The 15,071-nt window shown below is 43.5% G+C and overlaps 1 long non-coding RNA gene across 5 annotated transcripts in view; it reads right to left on the bottom strand.

Moving 5' to 3' along the window:
* LOC146857620 (uncharacterized) overlaps positions 1 to 15,071 on the bottom strand; it is a 231,486-nt gene that overhangs the window by 215,529 nt on the left and 886 nt on the right. The window lies entirely within an intron of this gene.

Below are 15,071 nucleotides of genomic sequence, written 5' to 3'. Positions count from 1 at the left end.
ATGCACACAGACCAACCTAAAACAAATTTTCAACAAGCCAAAATGAAGCTTACAAAACGTCTACCACAGTATTCATGATAGGCAGCAAGAATCGTTCTCAATCAACTCAGCTAAGTAAATCTTGCTTCTTTATAAACGGACATGCAATTATTCATCACCGTTAAATCTTATGGGTTCTTTACTGTCGAATGCCAAGATATACCTGGACTCCAACACTTTCATTTTTTTCTCACTGTTTTCCCCATAGGCTTAGTGATTCCATCTGTCACAGAAAATCTCAACTCTCTTTAAACACCTTTGTGTGCTTTGTGGAAATATCTAGCTCCTGGATATGAAGTATCAAGTTCTTTTACGGCCCTAAGATGTTGAAGGATTCTCTTGTGTACAGGCAAGGTAGTGCTGCCTACATAGATCTTTGTGAACAACTATGGGTGTGGCTCGAATCAGCAAGGCTGAGCCAAATAACTATGAGAACGAAGAAATGCCAATGCTGATAATTCATTCAAAGCAGTCAATGAATCGTGGAAGATAACATCAAACAACCACGAAAATACTAATTAATAGTATTTATTTCAATATATATTCATAAAGTTTTTGATCTATCTTGTAAAAAGTGAAAAGCCGTCTACACATTTATGTACATGAACATATAAACAATTTTTCAAAAAAGAATTTTTAGAGAAAAACACTACACTGAACTGGTCTGCCGGGAAGACAGACGTGGTACTTTAGACCAACATTCATACACCAATCCTCATACATACCAACACACAATCAAACACAATTTCCTTCGGTAACCTATTTATCACTTTTTAGAATTTACCAAAGGACCAACAAAACCTGGTGGGATTGGAGCAAAAATATTTAGAGGTGCATGTCGACAATTGTTAATCAAATCCTTCTCAATTAAGAAAAATGTGTTTAAATGCACCAGCTTTTTATGTTTACACCAGTGTTTGTTCACACAATAGACACAAGGTCAAGGTCGATGCGTTTCGAACCCCTAATCCTTGAATGTAAAGTGGGGGGGTTCTCCTCAGGACCAAGAAGCAGAGGTCCAAGTTCCGTATCCTGCCACAAGCCGAGTGCTTCCCGTCGTGAATTAGATTCGGCGGTGCCGTCTCCATTTTAAGAGAATTCAGCGCGGGGCGCCGAAGGGAGATCCAAGAGCTCCCCGCTCCACTTCAATAATGAAACTCGCCACTACATCATAAAAGAAAATTCCTCTCTCTCCCAAGGGAATACTTCCGCCATGGATTTGGCCCTGTTTGAAAAGGCATGACTCGCGTTGCCACTCTGTTTCTTGGTCCTGAGGAGAACCCCCCCACTTTACATTCAAGGATTAGGGGTTCGAAACGCGTTGCAATTGTCGACATGCACCTCTAAATATTTTTGCTCCAATCCCACCAGGTTTTGTTGGTCCTTTGGTAAATTCTAAAAAGTGATAAATAGGTTACCGAAGGAAATTGTGTTTGATTGTGTGATGGTATGTATGAGGAGTGGTGTATGAATGTAGGTTACTGAAGGAAATTGTGTTTGATTGTGTGATGGTATGTATGAAGAGTGGTGTATGAATGTTGGTCTAAAGTACCACGTCTGTCTTCCCGGCAGACCAGTTCAGTGTAGTGTTTTTCTCTAAAAATTATTTTTTGAAAAATTGTTTATATGTTCGTGTACATAAATGTGTTGACGGCTTTTCACTCTTGTATCCAAAGAATTTTTTTACAAGATAGATCAAAAACTTTATGAATATATATTGAAATAAATACTATTAATTAGTATTTTCATGGTTGTTTGATGTTATCTTCCACGATTCATTGACTGCTCTGAATGAATTATCAGCATTGGCATTTCTTCGTTCTCATATACATAGATCTTTGGACATGGGCACTCAGGGACAGCCCAGGGACATTATACATTGGTTCAGATTTTACACACACAAAACCATGGAAATCCAGCAGATAGAGTTAGAGTTATCTCAAGTAACTACAACTCATGTCCTAAAGTAACTATAACTCTTGCCCCCGCCATGCACAGTTTTCTCATCAATAATTTTACAGCAAATGCTGCATTGATATTATCAATGATGATATAGAAGATGTGATGAGTGATGTAATATGAAAGGTAATTAGTAGTGAGTGGCGAGAGCGCAAATTATAGCTCCCTCCAGCGGGAGCCGGCATTGCTCCCGCCCACCGGGAGCAACTAAAAATGCTGCTTTCTGCAGGCAGGGAAACAGATAAAAAGTATGCTCCCGCTTGACTGGAGCATGTTTCATGCTCCTGCCAGTTAGGATTGGACTTAGGGCCTTATTATAACTTTGGCAGTGTGGCTGTGGGCTGCCTGTCAGCGCCCCAGTGCCATGATGAGACCGCCCGCCGGATTCCGACTGGCATTCAGGTTGGGCGGTCCAGCAACGGCTGGCTCAAAGCAGTGCAGTGATAAGGCTCATAAGTGAGCCTTAGCAAGGCATCACAATGGGAACGCCATTGCACATTCCTGCAGGGCATGGACTGTCAAATCCATGCCCTGCAGGAATTGAGAGTGCATGTATATAGGGAGGCACACTATGTGCCCCCCTGCATGCATCTCCTGGTGAAGTGGCAACAGGGGGTCCTTTGTTTCCTCATGCCACACAATTTATGGTGGGCTCGCTACCATGAAAACAGTGGAAGTGAGTAAACTCCTAATATGCTTGGCGGTGCCGCAGCAGCACCACCAGCATATTAGGGGCCGCAGACTGCTGCAAGACCACCAGGGATCGTGGATCCCTGGCAGCAGCAGCGGTCCCTTGGCAGTCCAACTTGTAATAGGGCAGTTAGACCACCAGTGCGGCAGGACCCGCACCTCCACTGTGGGTTTGGTGGTCCATCAAGTGGACTGAAAGTGACCCGAAAAAGAGGGCCATGTGCGCCTCTCTCACCAGTCAAATATAAAGTAATTCCCCTTGGGACCTGGCCCATCTGGGGGTCTAATAACGACAAGCACGAGAACCGTGCTTGTTGTTTTTTTAAAACATTTCTGCAGATCCACTGATCCTCTGCAAATTCATGGGAATTGGATGTATTTAAAAAACATTTTTTTTTGCTCCCGGCGGGGTCCCAGTGGGACCCGAATACCAGGCCTAGGGGGTCAGGGTATTTTTACCCTGCCCCCTTGTCTTTGTTTTTAACTTTTTCTCGGACTTGGCAAACTTCGAGTCCCAATATGGCTGCCAACACTTCCTGGTTGAAGTGTTGGTAGCCAATCAGATCTCACCATGAGATCTGTCAGGTCCGCAGAGGACTCGTGTCCCCAGATATACATAAATCTTTTTTCTTTAATAAGTCCAAAACTACTGAACGGACTTGCACTACATAAGGGCTCTTTCTTGACCAATAGCTAGCTTTCTGCCAAATTTGGTGTAATTTTGTTCAATGGTTCGGAATGTAGTCATGTCAAAAATCGCAATTGGAAATTGCATGAGAAAAACGCGTTTTGGGACTCTCCCTTTTTCTCAGCCCTAGTTTAATGAATCAGGCTGAATCACGCTGAAACTTTTCAGACAGCAGCTGAAGTGATTGGCGTACTAGATTTGAAAATGTCATGAGGATGGCTCAAATGGTGCCAAAGTTATAAGCAAAACAAAAAATGCTTGGTATCCCCAGGGCCCGAGGGCCAACCTTATGCTGTGCACAGCAAAGGTCATGCACAGCATGGGGTTGGTTGCCTTGCAGGGCAGGCAGACCATGAGGCCAAACCCTCTGCCTGCGGCCAACTTTATGTTGAAAAACGCTAGAAATTCCCTGAAGAAAAACAAAGGTTAAAGTAACTTTATAGTTAGGTGTGATAAAAATATTTGTTTCTGTTAAAAAAAAACCATTAGAAATGCACTGAAAAGACCAAAGGTTAATGCAACGTTATAGTTAGGTGTAGTATAGTTATGTAATTTTCCCACGAGCAGAACCCTCGCATATGCGTGGTTAAGGCAGTGTGTGGTCTAGATGCGCAGATGGCCGGGCACAGGAAGAGGAAGGATTGGGAGAAGAAGCTCTGGGATGCAGTCTAGTAAGTGGGTCTGGGGCCGGGCTTGAGGTTGGGGGTAGTTTATGGGGTGGTTTTTCATTTTTAAGGCTCAGGGGGAGTCGGGTTGTTTTTAGGGCAGGGTCTGGGTTTTAGGCCCCAGGGCAGGGGAGGCGGGGTCGCTTTCTTGTGTGGGGTGTCAGTTTTCAAGGCTCAGGGTGTGGGGCTCGGGTCGGGTTGTTTTTAGGACATGGGGGCTGAGGTTTAGGGGCGTGTGGGGGAAGGGAGAGTTTTCAGAGCTGAAGGCAGTTTTAGGGCTCAGGGCGGACTGGGTTGAGGACATTTATAGGACTTGGGACGAGTTTAAGGCTAAGGGCTGGCTAGATGGGACAGTTTTAAGACCTGGGGCAGTATAAGGGCTCAAGGGTGGGTCTGGGGTCAGGGTAGTTTTTAGTGCCATGGGCCAGGTTTTAGGCCTCAGGGCAGGGGGGATAGGGTGTGATCTTTGCCATGCGTGTCTCTTTACCAATCATGCCTTTACCATGAAATTGTGTGGTAAAGGCATGCTTGGTAAAAGGCATGCATGGTAAAGGAATGCGTTGTTTAGTCTCATTTGTTATTGGGGCCAGATTGTAGAGGCACGCATGGTTTAGCAACGCATGCTTCTGTCATACAACAAATAAACAAAATGGTACTAAGTTTAAAATACAGCCAATTTGTGATGTCTTCTATTGCTTTAACTAAGAAACTGTTCAGAAACTATGTGCATTATCTCTGCACTTTTTGGCACAGAGCAAAACTGCTTGTAATCGGGTCCTTAAGGCTGCCTTTGGTGTGTACACTGCTCGATGCTAGTTTATCGAATCAGGAAAAACATTTCAAACGCAATTCCCTTCATGTTTGCCTCAGTGTTCATAGTGTGCTTCTAAAAAATTAACTGGTTATCAACAGATTACTTATTGCCGAGAAGGGCTTCTCTGAGGTGAAGATGATTTTTCACCTAAGGGGTTTGAACAATAATAAAATTGTGTAGTTGATTTGTGCATGGGCTTGTCATCTTCCTGTCACAAGATTAAAATCTGAAACAGGGAAGACGTAAAGGGGATTTCAGGACAAACAAAACTCCTGCTTCATAACAACTACAGACTGTTCTGTCCTCTGCATAATATAGGAGAACTTCATATCGAAATATGTCATACAATCAATTGCTGATTAGCACACTATGCTCCAAGGATATGAATGTATTGATCATGTTTTAAATGATGTGCTACATTAGAAGTTCTTGGGCTCCTAACAAATTTCCTTCAATGAAGACTAATTCCCAACATGGCACCCATCTGTTTTGAACACTATAGTGAGGAGTTAGCCATTCTACCTACCAATGTACTACCTACACTAACTGTAAATTGATCTTTCAAGACAGTGTGTTATAAAGGAAAGTCAAGGATGCTAATGATGTGAGGATAAGAGTTTGAGTTTGAGTTTGAAAGTATTTATAGAGCGCACGTATACCAGCGGTTTCTTGGCGCTATGGCTGACGGGAGACTGAGGTTAAAAAACAAGGAGGGAAGGGGGAGTGTTTATACAAGAGATTTAGCGAATAAGTGGGTTTTAAGGCATTTGCGGAACTGTGAATAGAGGGTGATGGAACGAAGTTCAAGGGGAAGGGAATTCCAGAGGGTAGGGGCAAGGATAGCAAATTTAGATCCTCCCCACTTCTTTCTCCGGAAGCGTGGGATGGTGAGGAGGAACTGGGAGGAGGAACGTAAAGTCCTGGTGGGGATATAAGAGGCAATTTCAGAAGAAATGAAGGCTGGCGCCAAGCCCGATCGGGCCAAAAAGGTAATGGATGAGAGCTTGAATTGAATTCTAGCTCGCACGGGGAGCCAATGTAGTGAATTCAGAAGTGGGGTGGAATGGTGAAATTTAGGGAGATTGAAGACCAGGCGAGCCGCCTGGTTTTGTATCTGTTGTAGGCGACGCAAACTGTATGCGGGGATACCGGCATACAGGGCATTCCCATAGTCCAGGCGGGACATCACCATGGCCAAGATAATGAGTTTGAGGGCAGAAAAAGTGAAGAAGCGGGACACCCTGCGTATAGTGCGCAGAGAGAGGAAAGAAGAGGATACCACAGAGCTGACCTGGGAGTGAAGGGTGAGTTGAGAATTAAGTTTTATGCCTAAAGTTTTAACTGAGGAAGAGGGAGCAGGAGAGGGACCAAGGGCGGGGGGCCAGAAAAGAGGGGACCAGGGGCTGGATGAACCGCCCGTCAGCACCAACTCGGTTTTATCAGGGTTGAGTTTCAGGTGGTTGTGGTTCATCCAGTCCCTGATGTGAAGCATGACAGTTTGGAAGTTAAGGACAGCAGAGGGAGAAGAGAGATTAAAGACCAGCTGGAGGTCATCCGCATAATTGAAAACGGTGACCTCCATCTTCATAAGAGGATTTCATCAACATGATAATGTTTCTAGCCATTACAATGCCTTGCTCGATGGTCATGAGAAATTAAATCTCTGCCTTTCTATTGAAAGCTCACTGTGATAGAGTGGGCAGTTTGAGCACACATTGCATTTTCAGGAAATGTACAAAGAGTCCACAAGATCTTGCTGGAATTGCAAAAGTATTTTAAACATTTCAAATTAGGCCAAGAAAGATTCTAAGGCATTTAAAGTGAAGGAAACCAAGGTATACTAGAAAATGTTTGTATTGTATTTAGAGACTAATTAAGCATTTATTGTGCTCAACAAATGCTAATTTTGTGTTCATGTGTTCTTAGCTTTATTATTTTGGGTGTCATACCTATTGAATGCCTGTCACACAGGCATACAAATGTATGCACTACATTTGTGTTGTTTCATTTAGTATGTTTGTGTTGCTTTCATGAGGATTCTGTTCCTTCATCAGTCATGGTAGTTGGTTTAGTTTGGTTACGAACATTACATTCTCTCCATGGAAAGCCACCTGTTGGGCCAAGTTCCAAAGGATGATCTGTGTTTGTGGATTGTTCGGGGGTATAGGTCAGTGTCAATTAATTGGTCATAGATATTTATTCTCTCTTAAAGTCAAATAAAAGTATTTCAGGGTACTGGGCACTTCTTGTAAAATTCTCTGATGCCAGTTTATTATTGTTTTAATATGTTTCTACCAAGGCTTCTTTATTATTTTTGAGTTGATGTTTGATGCTCTCTAAATCAAGTTTTTAAAATATTTTCTTTGGTTTAATCTGGTGCTACGATTATCTGCTTGCTCTTTGAAGGTGTCTACATTTCAACTGTTCTGCCTATTTCTTAAAAATTATTCGAAAGTACGGTGCTCTATGAGTAATCTTGGATGATGACTCTCGAAAATCAACATTTCTGTCTCTAGAATTCAAATATGATTTAGTGTTAAGTGACCCTTGCACAGACTTGTTGGGCTAAGGCACCAAAGAACTGCCAATCGAAGTACCACCTACCCAAAGGTAGAAAGAGTCTTCAAAGTTTTAAAAACAAATTGTTAGTGCTAACTCAGCACAATTGATCACAAATTGGGCTGCTGTATGGCAGGTCCATTAAGCTGAACTTAGCAGCCTTCTTAATGCATGCAATGTTTCTTGGTGTGGAATACTAGTGTATAAGGCCTCAATGTCAAGGCTAACCAAACTCTTTCAAATAGGGACAAACTAATGTGCTTCAGTATTGTCAAGGTTGTGTAAGGATCTTACAGGAAAGAGGGCGTGAACTCCACTTCTGCTGATAAATAAAAAATCAACAAACTAAGATAATGGCTCCAGTATTGAGACAATGTCCAATACAATAGGATTTCCTAGTGCAGGTGATCTGTTCTTATGTATCTGGACAGACTATAAAAGGACAGATTGCTGGCACTGTTAATAAGTAAGAACTCAGAGTCTTGTTTTGGGGGTCTGATTGACTAAGTGTGGTTCTCCAGAGAGTTTATTGAGGCTGTTTACTTCTGCCAATAACCTAAGATATACTACTAAGTAGTGTTTTTATCTTGCTCTATTGTAGCACCACCCTTATGTGCCAGTTTGAAGACAATATTGTCAGAGAATTTAATAATTGTAGGCTGATTGTTATGCATTCCTTATTAATTGGTTTCTGTTGAGGTCTTTCCAAATAGTTTTTTCAAAAGTCAGCCCATTAGGGAGAATGCTTCCTAGAGGAGACATGAAAAAGGAGGGATCTCTCAAACCAATCTTATTAATGTTGCATAGTTACTTTGCTTGTAAAACAAGAACTTATGTATGATTTTACTGAAGAATGACTGAACCTTGTTTTTTGTATAATTAAAGGATCATGTAAATTCATGGGAACAAAACCACGATTAAGGGTCCGAGTCGGGTCTTGCTCGTAAAGCTCGTAAGACTCTGATCCGGAGGGCTTTCCAAGCGAAATGTGCTCTGGGAGTCCAAACGAGCCAGTATGATGCAGCCGTATGCTTACGGACTCAGTTTCCTTGGACTCCCATGAAGACGCGTACACAGGTCCCATGGCCAAAAGGGGTGGGTGGGGAAAAGCGTACACCTTGTGGGGGGCACCCCATGGTGCCCGCCACACTGTGCATGCCTGGGGGGACCCATGGGCACACCCCTGTGACAGATTCTGAGGGACCCGGGAGAAGGGGGGCCTGCTACAGCTCCCTGAAGTACAATTCCGACAGTTGTTATGTCTCGCTGAGACAGAGGCGATGCGGCTATCCAAATCATGCATCGTACTCGCTCGTTCAGAATTCGGCTCCATTGCGCGGCACGATTCGGCTACGAACGAGTCGTACGGACAGGTTTGGGTCCCGGAAACTATTCAGCCGATGCGTCCGCGATCTTCGCATCGTACTTGGTCGTTCGGATCTGTGTACGATTCGGTCCGAAACAAGGGCTACGAATCGGATCCGGGAAAGCCAAATCCGATTCGGAGGCCTTCCAAACAAAATTAGAATCGGGCCTTAAGTATTTTTGTTTCTGTTCGTGATAAAATTGCCTTAGTTAAATTGGCAACTCAGTCTGGAGCTGATTCTGCGATAGTTCCTTCCCCTTCTACTGGTACAAATCACAACATTCTCAATACCCTTGCCCCCAGATGTTTTTTTACTTCTACTTCTGCTTTTTTATTGGTTCATCTCTAAAACACACTGTGAGCCCTGCTGGGAGGTTCTATAAGGAAGCAGATCCACAGTTAAGCGAGCTCATAATTTTGAACAAGCATTGGCATAGCCAATAGGTCTCGCTTTTGGGACCTTATAAGTGATTAGCCATGCAACACTTGATGTTGTTTAATGAAGGATATTGTGCTGGATAACTAAACACTTATAATGTCCCAAAGGTGAAACCTATTGGCTATGCAATGTTTCTAAGCTGTGCTGTAGAGAAGTGTGGCTGCTGTGCAGCATGCTGAGAAGTTGTAAATAAAAAGTGATGCTGTGGTGTCATTGAGTGATGCTGTGCTGGCTCTGAGTTATGCAGTGTTGGCATTGAGTGATGCTGTGCTGGCCCTGAGTGATGCTGTGGTAGCCCTGAGTGATGCAGTGGTGGTGCAGACTGATGCTGTGGTGATGCTGATTGTTGTTGTGATGCTGCAGAGTGATGCAGTGGTAGCGCATAGTGATGCTGTGGTGGCACTGAGTGATGCTGTGGTGTTTCTGAGTGATGCTGTGGTGCTGCTGAGTGATGCTGTGGTGAAGGTGAGTGATGCTGTAGTTGCCCTGAGTGATGCTGTTGTTGCCCTGAGTGATGCTGTGGTGGCCCTGAGTGATGCTGTGGTGATGCTGACTGATGCTGTGGCAATGCTGATTGATGCTGTGGCGCTGCAGAGTGATGCTGTGGTGGTACTGAGTGATGCTGTGGTGTTCCTGAGTGATGCTGTGGTGTTCCTGAGTGATGTTGTGGTGGTGCTGAGTGATGCTGGGGTGGTGCTGAGTGTTGCTGTGGTTGCGTAGAGTGATGCTGTGGTGACACTGAGTGATGCTGTTGTGGCCCTGAGCGATATTGTTGTGTGCTTGAGTGACGCTGTGGTGGTGCTGAGTGTTGCTGTGGTTGCGCTGAGTGATTTTGTGGTGGCGCTGAGTGATTTTGTGGTGGCGCTGAGTGATGTTGTGGTGCCCCTGAGTGATGTTGTGGTGGTGCTGAGTGATGCTGTGGTGGTACTGAGTGATGCTGTGGTGGTGTTGAGTGATTCTGTGGTGGTGCTGAATGATGCTGTGGTAGTGCATAGTGATGCTGTGGTGGTGCTGAGTGATGCTGTGGTGGACGTATGTGATGCTGTGGTGGTGCTGAGTGACACTGTGGTGGTGCTGATTGATGCTGCTGTGGTGATGTTGAGTGATATTGTTGTGTCCCTGAGTGATGCTGTGGTGGTGCTGAGTGATGCTGTGGTGGTGCTGAGTGATCCTGTGGTGGTCCTGAGTGATGCTGTGGTGGTGCAGAGTGACACTGTGGTGGTGCTGACTGATGCTGTTGTGGTGCTGAGTGTTGCTGTGGTTGCCTAGAACGATGCTGTGGTGGCGCTGACCAATGCTGTTGTGGCCCTGAGCAATATTGTTGTGTGCTTTAGTGACACTGTGGTGGTGCTGAGTGTTGCTGTAGTTGCGCTGAGTGATGTTGTGGTGGCACTGAGTGATGTTGTGGTGGCGCTGAGTAATGCTGTGGTTGTGCTGAGTAATGCTGTGGTTATGCTGAGTGATGCTGTGGTGGCGTTGAGTGATGCTGTGGTGGCGCTGAGTGATGCTGTGCTGGCTCAGATTGATGCTGTGGTTGCCTGAGTGATGCTGTGGTGATACTGAATGTGTTATGTAGTGGAATTATGAAGTGTGCATTTGTATGTTGTAGTATTGCATAGCAGTTAATTGTGTGGCAGTGTTTTTGAATTATGTAGAGTTGATTGCTTGTCTTCTTAAGCCAGCTGAGTGCAGGAAGCAGCCTGAATCAGTTGGCTATATTGTCCATGTGATCTCGGTGGGCTTTAGATTACTGTTGACTTGTGATGGGCTTGCGAAAAAACGTGATGAATGTGAACACACGCGCTTGTGATCCGAACACAAACACGTGGAAAACATTGGGCCCAAAGTTTTCAACTTTACCCGAAGTGCTTCAGGTGAGCAGCAGTTGCATTATAAAAGAACATATTTTCTTTTGTAGGCACAAGAATTCCGTAGACGCACACAAGAACAGGTCTAGAAGGAACACACATATACACAATGTACCCCAATTGAATGCCACATATTACATATGTACCCACATAAGGAGCATATAATGTTCCCCCACACTCAAACACTGGGCATCTAGGAGCAGCAGCCCCAGGGCACTGCAGTTTCCAAGCAGGGCCTGTGTGCGGGGAGCTGGCATAGAAGCTCTGCACGCACCACTGTGCTGCTTGTCAATTTTATATAGCGTGAACTTAACCTAAAGATATTATAGCGCTTCATATGAAAACCAGTTGTTTTACAGTAGGACACTTTTTTTGCAGGCATGTGGAGAAAAGTAAGTTTGTTAGAACCACAAAATGTTAAGCTTTAGGGCAAGATTTAAAGCCCCATATTAGTGTAGGCCTTCAAAGGATCAAAACCCATAGGCACGCTGCACCATATTGTCATAACAGAAAAGCTGCACACGTTCTAACCAAGAATACAGCCACGTATGTTTCACAAAGACAGACACAGTCTTTGATTCCGGATCCTTATCTTATCAGGGTTACCTCCTTTCTGCAGCACCCATAAAACACCTTGGCAGTAGTGTGAACACTTGCAATAAACTCTACTTAGAAATACCAACAGGCTGGCTTTCTCAGAGCAAAAACAGAATCCTCCTGCTCCACCGTTTTGTAACCATTGTTTTTGGTAAAAATTTGTGTTGGCGTGAAAAACGCAGTACACGCGCATAATATACACACGCATATACAGAGTACACGCACACACACACAGACGCACACACGCACGCACACACACGCACACACACACACATCAACTGAATGCACACATATTACATATGTACGCAGATAATACACAGTGTTTTGCCCCACACACAAAAATTCACAAATACATAATGCAACCAGCAGCAGCAACAGGATGCTACAGTTTATACGCGGGGCCTGTGTGTAGGGAACTGGCTTTAAAGCTCTGCACACGGTGCTGCGTGTCAATTTTGTATAGCGTGAAGTTAACCTAAAGATATCACAGCGCTTCATATCCAAATCGGTTGTATAGCGGTTTGTATAAAAAACTGTTTTATTACAAAAGGACATTGTTTTGCATGTGTAAAACATTGCGCCGAAGGAGTGGGGAGCTAACTTCAAAGGGCTACACCTACCATATGTCAATTTTATATAGTGTAAACTTAACCTAAAGATATTTCAGCGCTTCATATGAAAACCAGTTGTATTACAAAAGGACATGTTTGCGTGAACTTAACCTGAAGCTATTACAGCGCTTCATATAAAAACCAATTGTACAGTGCTCTATATAAAAAAAAACAGTTGTGTTACAGAAGGACATTTTTTTTTGCACACGTGGATAACATCGCTCTGAAAATGTATGGAGCTGCTTTAAAGCTCTATATGCGCCGCGGTGTATCAATTTTATATATCGTGAACTTAACCTAAAGATATCACTGCGCTTAATATAATTAAAAACAGTTGTATTATAAAAAGGACATTTTTTTGGACCGAAAATGCACACTGAAAACATTGGGGCAAAGGTGAGGGGAGCTAACTTTGAAGTGAGACGCGCTCTGTGGTGGGGAGGGCGGAGCGAGGCGCTTGGGAGAGCAAGCGAGAGGAAAGCCAGATGGCGCCTGATCGCGTGCTGTAAGGGTGCCGCGAGGAAAGCCAGATGGCAGCTGTGCGCGTGTCCGCGTGCGTAACCACAAGCTTTAGGCCACAATCAAAAGCTTGTGGTCGGATTTCTAAAACCCACTCACTAAATGTCTCGCCAGACCAGCGCATGCGCTGCCTCAGGCGAGACCTAAAAATGGCACATATCATGGGTGAGAAATCAGCATCCATAACAATGTTTTTATGTTCAGTGACAGCATTATGGATTACCATTACTGTGATACACAAATCCAAAGGATCAGAAAGAACAGAAAGAAAGTGTCCAATCGTAAGGACAAAGGTGTTTTTCATAGAAGCATTGTATTGATAAGAGGACTCACCCTTCACCCTATATCAATTTTTCTCCCATTCCCTATTGTTTGGAAAGGTCAAAATAGATGGGTGGCCATTTACCACTGATCAGGGAGTGACAACATATTTCTTAAAAATCTAAAATCAAAAGACATTCTCTAAAAGGGAACTAGACCCAAATTGCCCACAACCTTTTCCCCAACCTAAAACAATGGCCCAGTGCATTGTGTGCGTGCCAAAAAGTGGCGGCCACTTAATGCTGCTAGAGGAGGGGTAGGAGGGTGCACCAGCCATAAAAATATGCTTCCTGTATTTAAGCATTAACTGTGTTTAGCTTGGTGGGATATAGGGCCCTGAGCAGGAGGGGAAGCTGGAGAATAGAGACATGCAAAAATTCACCAGAGTACTGTTATCCTCATTCAAGTAATCAGTATCTGAACTCTTTAGGTGCCGATAAATACTGTGATGCAACACAACTGCTATCAGACTTGACTGCCTTAGGGTGGTCTTTCCCCAAGCGTTTTGCCTGCTTGTCTCCAATTTTGCTGAATTCATTTTGTTGGTCTTAGGATTCTGAGCACTTTACCACTGCCAACAAGTGCATTTGTGTCTCCCCTAAAACATGGTAGATCCACTTTCCACAATTAGCATATTGCGCTACCTCTGCCCAAGGCCATTAAATTAAATGCTACTAGTGGGCCTGCAGCACTGATTGTGCCACCCACACATAGAGCGCTTTAAACATGTCTCAGGTCTGCCACTGCAGATCCTGTTTGTGCCATTTACACTGCCATATCAATTTTCCATTTAAATCCCCCTGCCAAGCCTTAAACTCCAGTTTTCTTGTATATAGGATGACCCTAAGGTTGTCCCTAGGTAACCTATAGGACAGGGTGCTGTGTAATCTAAAGGTAGGACATTTACTATTAGGTTTTGCATGTTCTGGTAGTGAAAAACACCCAAATTCGTTTTTTCACTAATGTGAGGTCTACCCCTCTGATAGGTTAACTTTGGGATTTCCTCATTACTCTTGTAAGCTACAATTCCGGATTGAGAAGTAGATCTGACATGTTTCACTTCACTGGAATGGTAATGATAAATCCTCTTTTCTGGTAAAGTTGAATTTATTACTACCCTTGTAAAAATGCCACTTTACGAAAGATGGCACTTTTCTGCTCTTAGCCCTGTGTGCCTGCAGCCTGCCTCCAATATACATCTTGGGTGTTATACTCAATGGCCTGTGCACACACGTAATTAGATGTAGACAATTAGTACTGTCTAATTCTTGATCCAAGTCTGACTATTATATTATTCATACAGATCAGTTCAGGCACAATAATATGTAAGGAACACTCCAGATGATTCGTGTTCGTTATGTTTATTGGAGATCTCAATGCCCAGCCGACATGTGTTTCGTCAGGGTCAACACCCACGACTTCTTCAAGGCTGGAATAATATACAATAGTAGGTTTCAACATACAACAAACTATACAACAGACTGATGATGACTTAACATCAGAAGTGAATCACCCTAAGTGACAGCCCCAAATCGCAGAAAGACAAAATGCCGAAAAAAGAAAATATTGTCTTGTGTTTACATATCACAGAGTCCCAGTGCAAAAAATTGAAGTGACAATATACAAAACACAAATAAAATACTCGATGGGCACAATAACTTTGAATAAACATCATTGTACGCATACTGAATAAACATTCTGACATGATTGTATCTTAAAATTCAGCCACAAATTATTGTTAGAGCCCTAACACCACAGACAGTTTTCTGGCATGTTTAAGAAAAATACCCACATTCAAACATGCTCAATTCAAGGAAAGAAGGAAGGGAGAAAATAAAAGGTAAATAAGCACCACCTATTTTATGAAAATAACCACAAAGCAACTAAAACGTATGAAATAATAAAAATTTTGCTTCAATCGTTAATGAGAAGCATT

This window comes from Triturus cristatus, chromosome 3_2, assembly GCF_964204655.1.
Source record: "Triturus cristatus chromosome 3_2, aTriCri1.1, whole genome shotgun sequence".
Classification (NCBI taxonomy): domain Eukaryota; kingdom Metazoa; phylum Chordata; class Amphibia; order Caudata; family Salamandridae; genus Triturus; species Triturus cristatus.
This window is presented reverse-complemented; position numbering and strand designations above follow the sequence as displayed.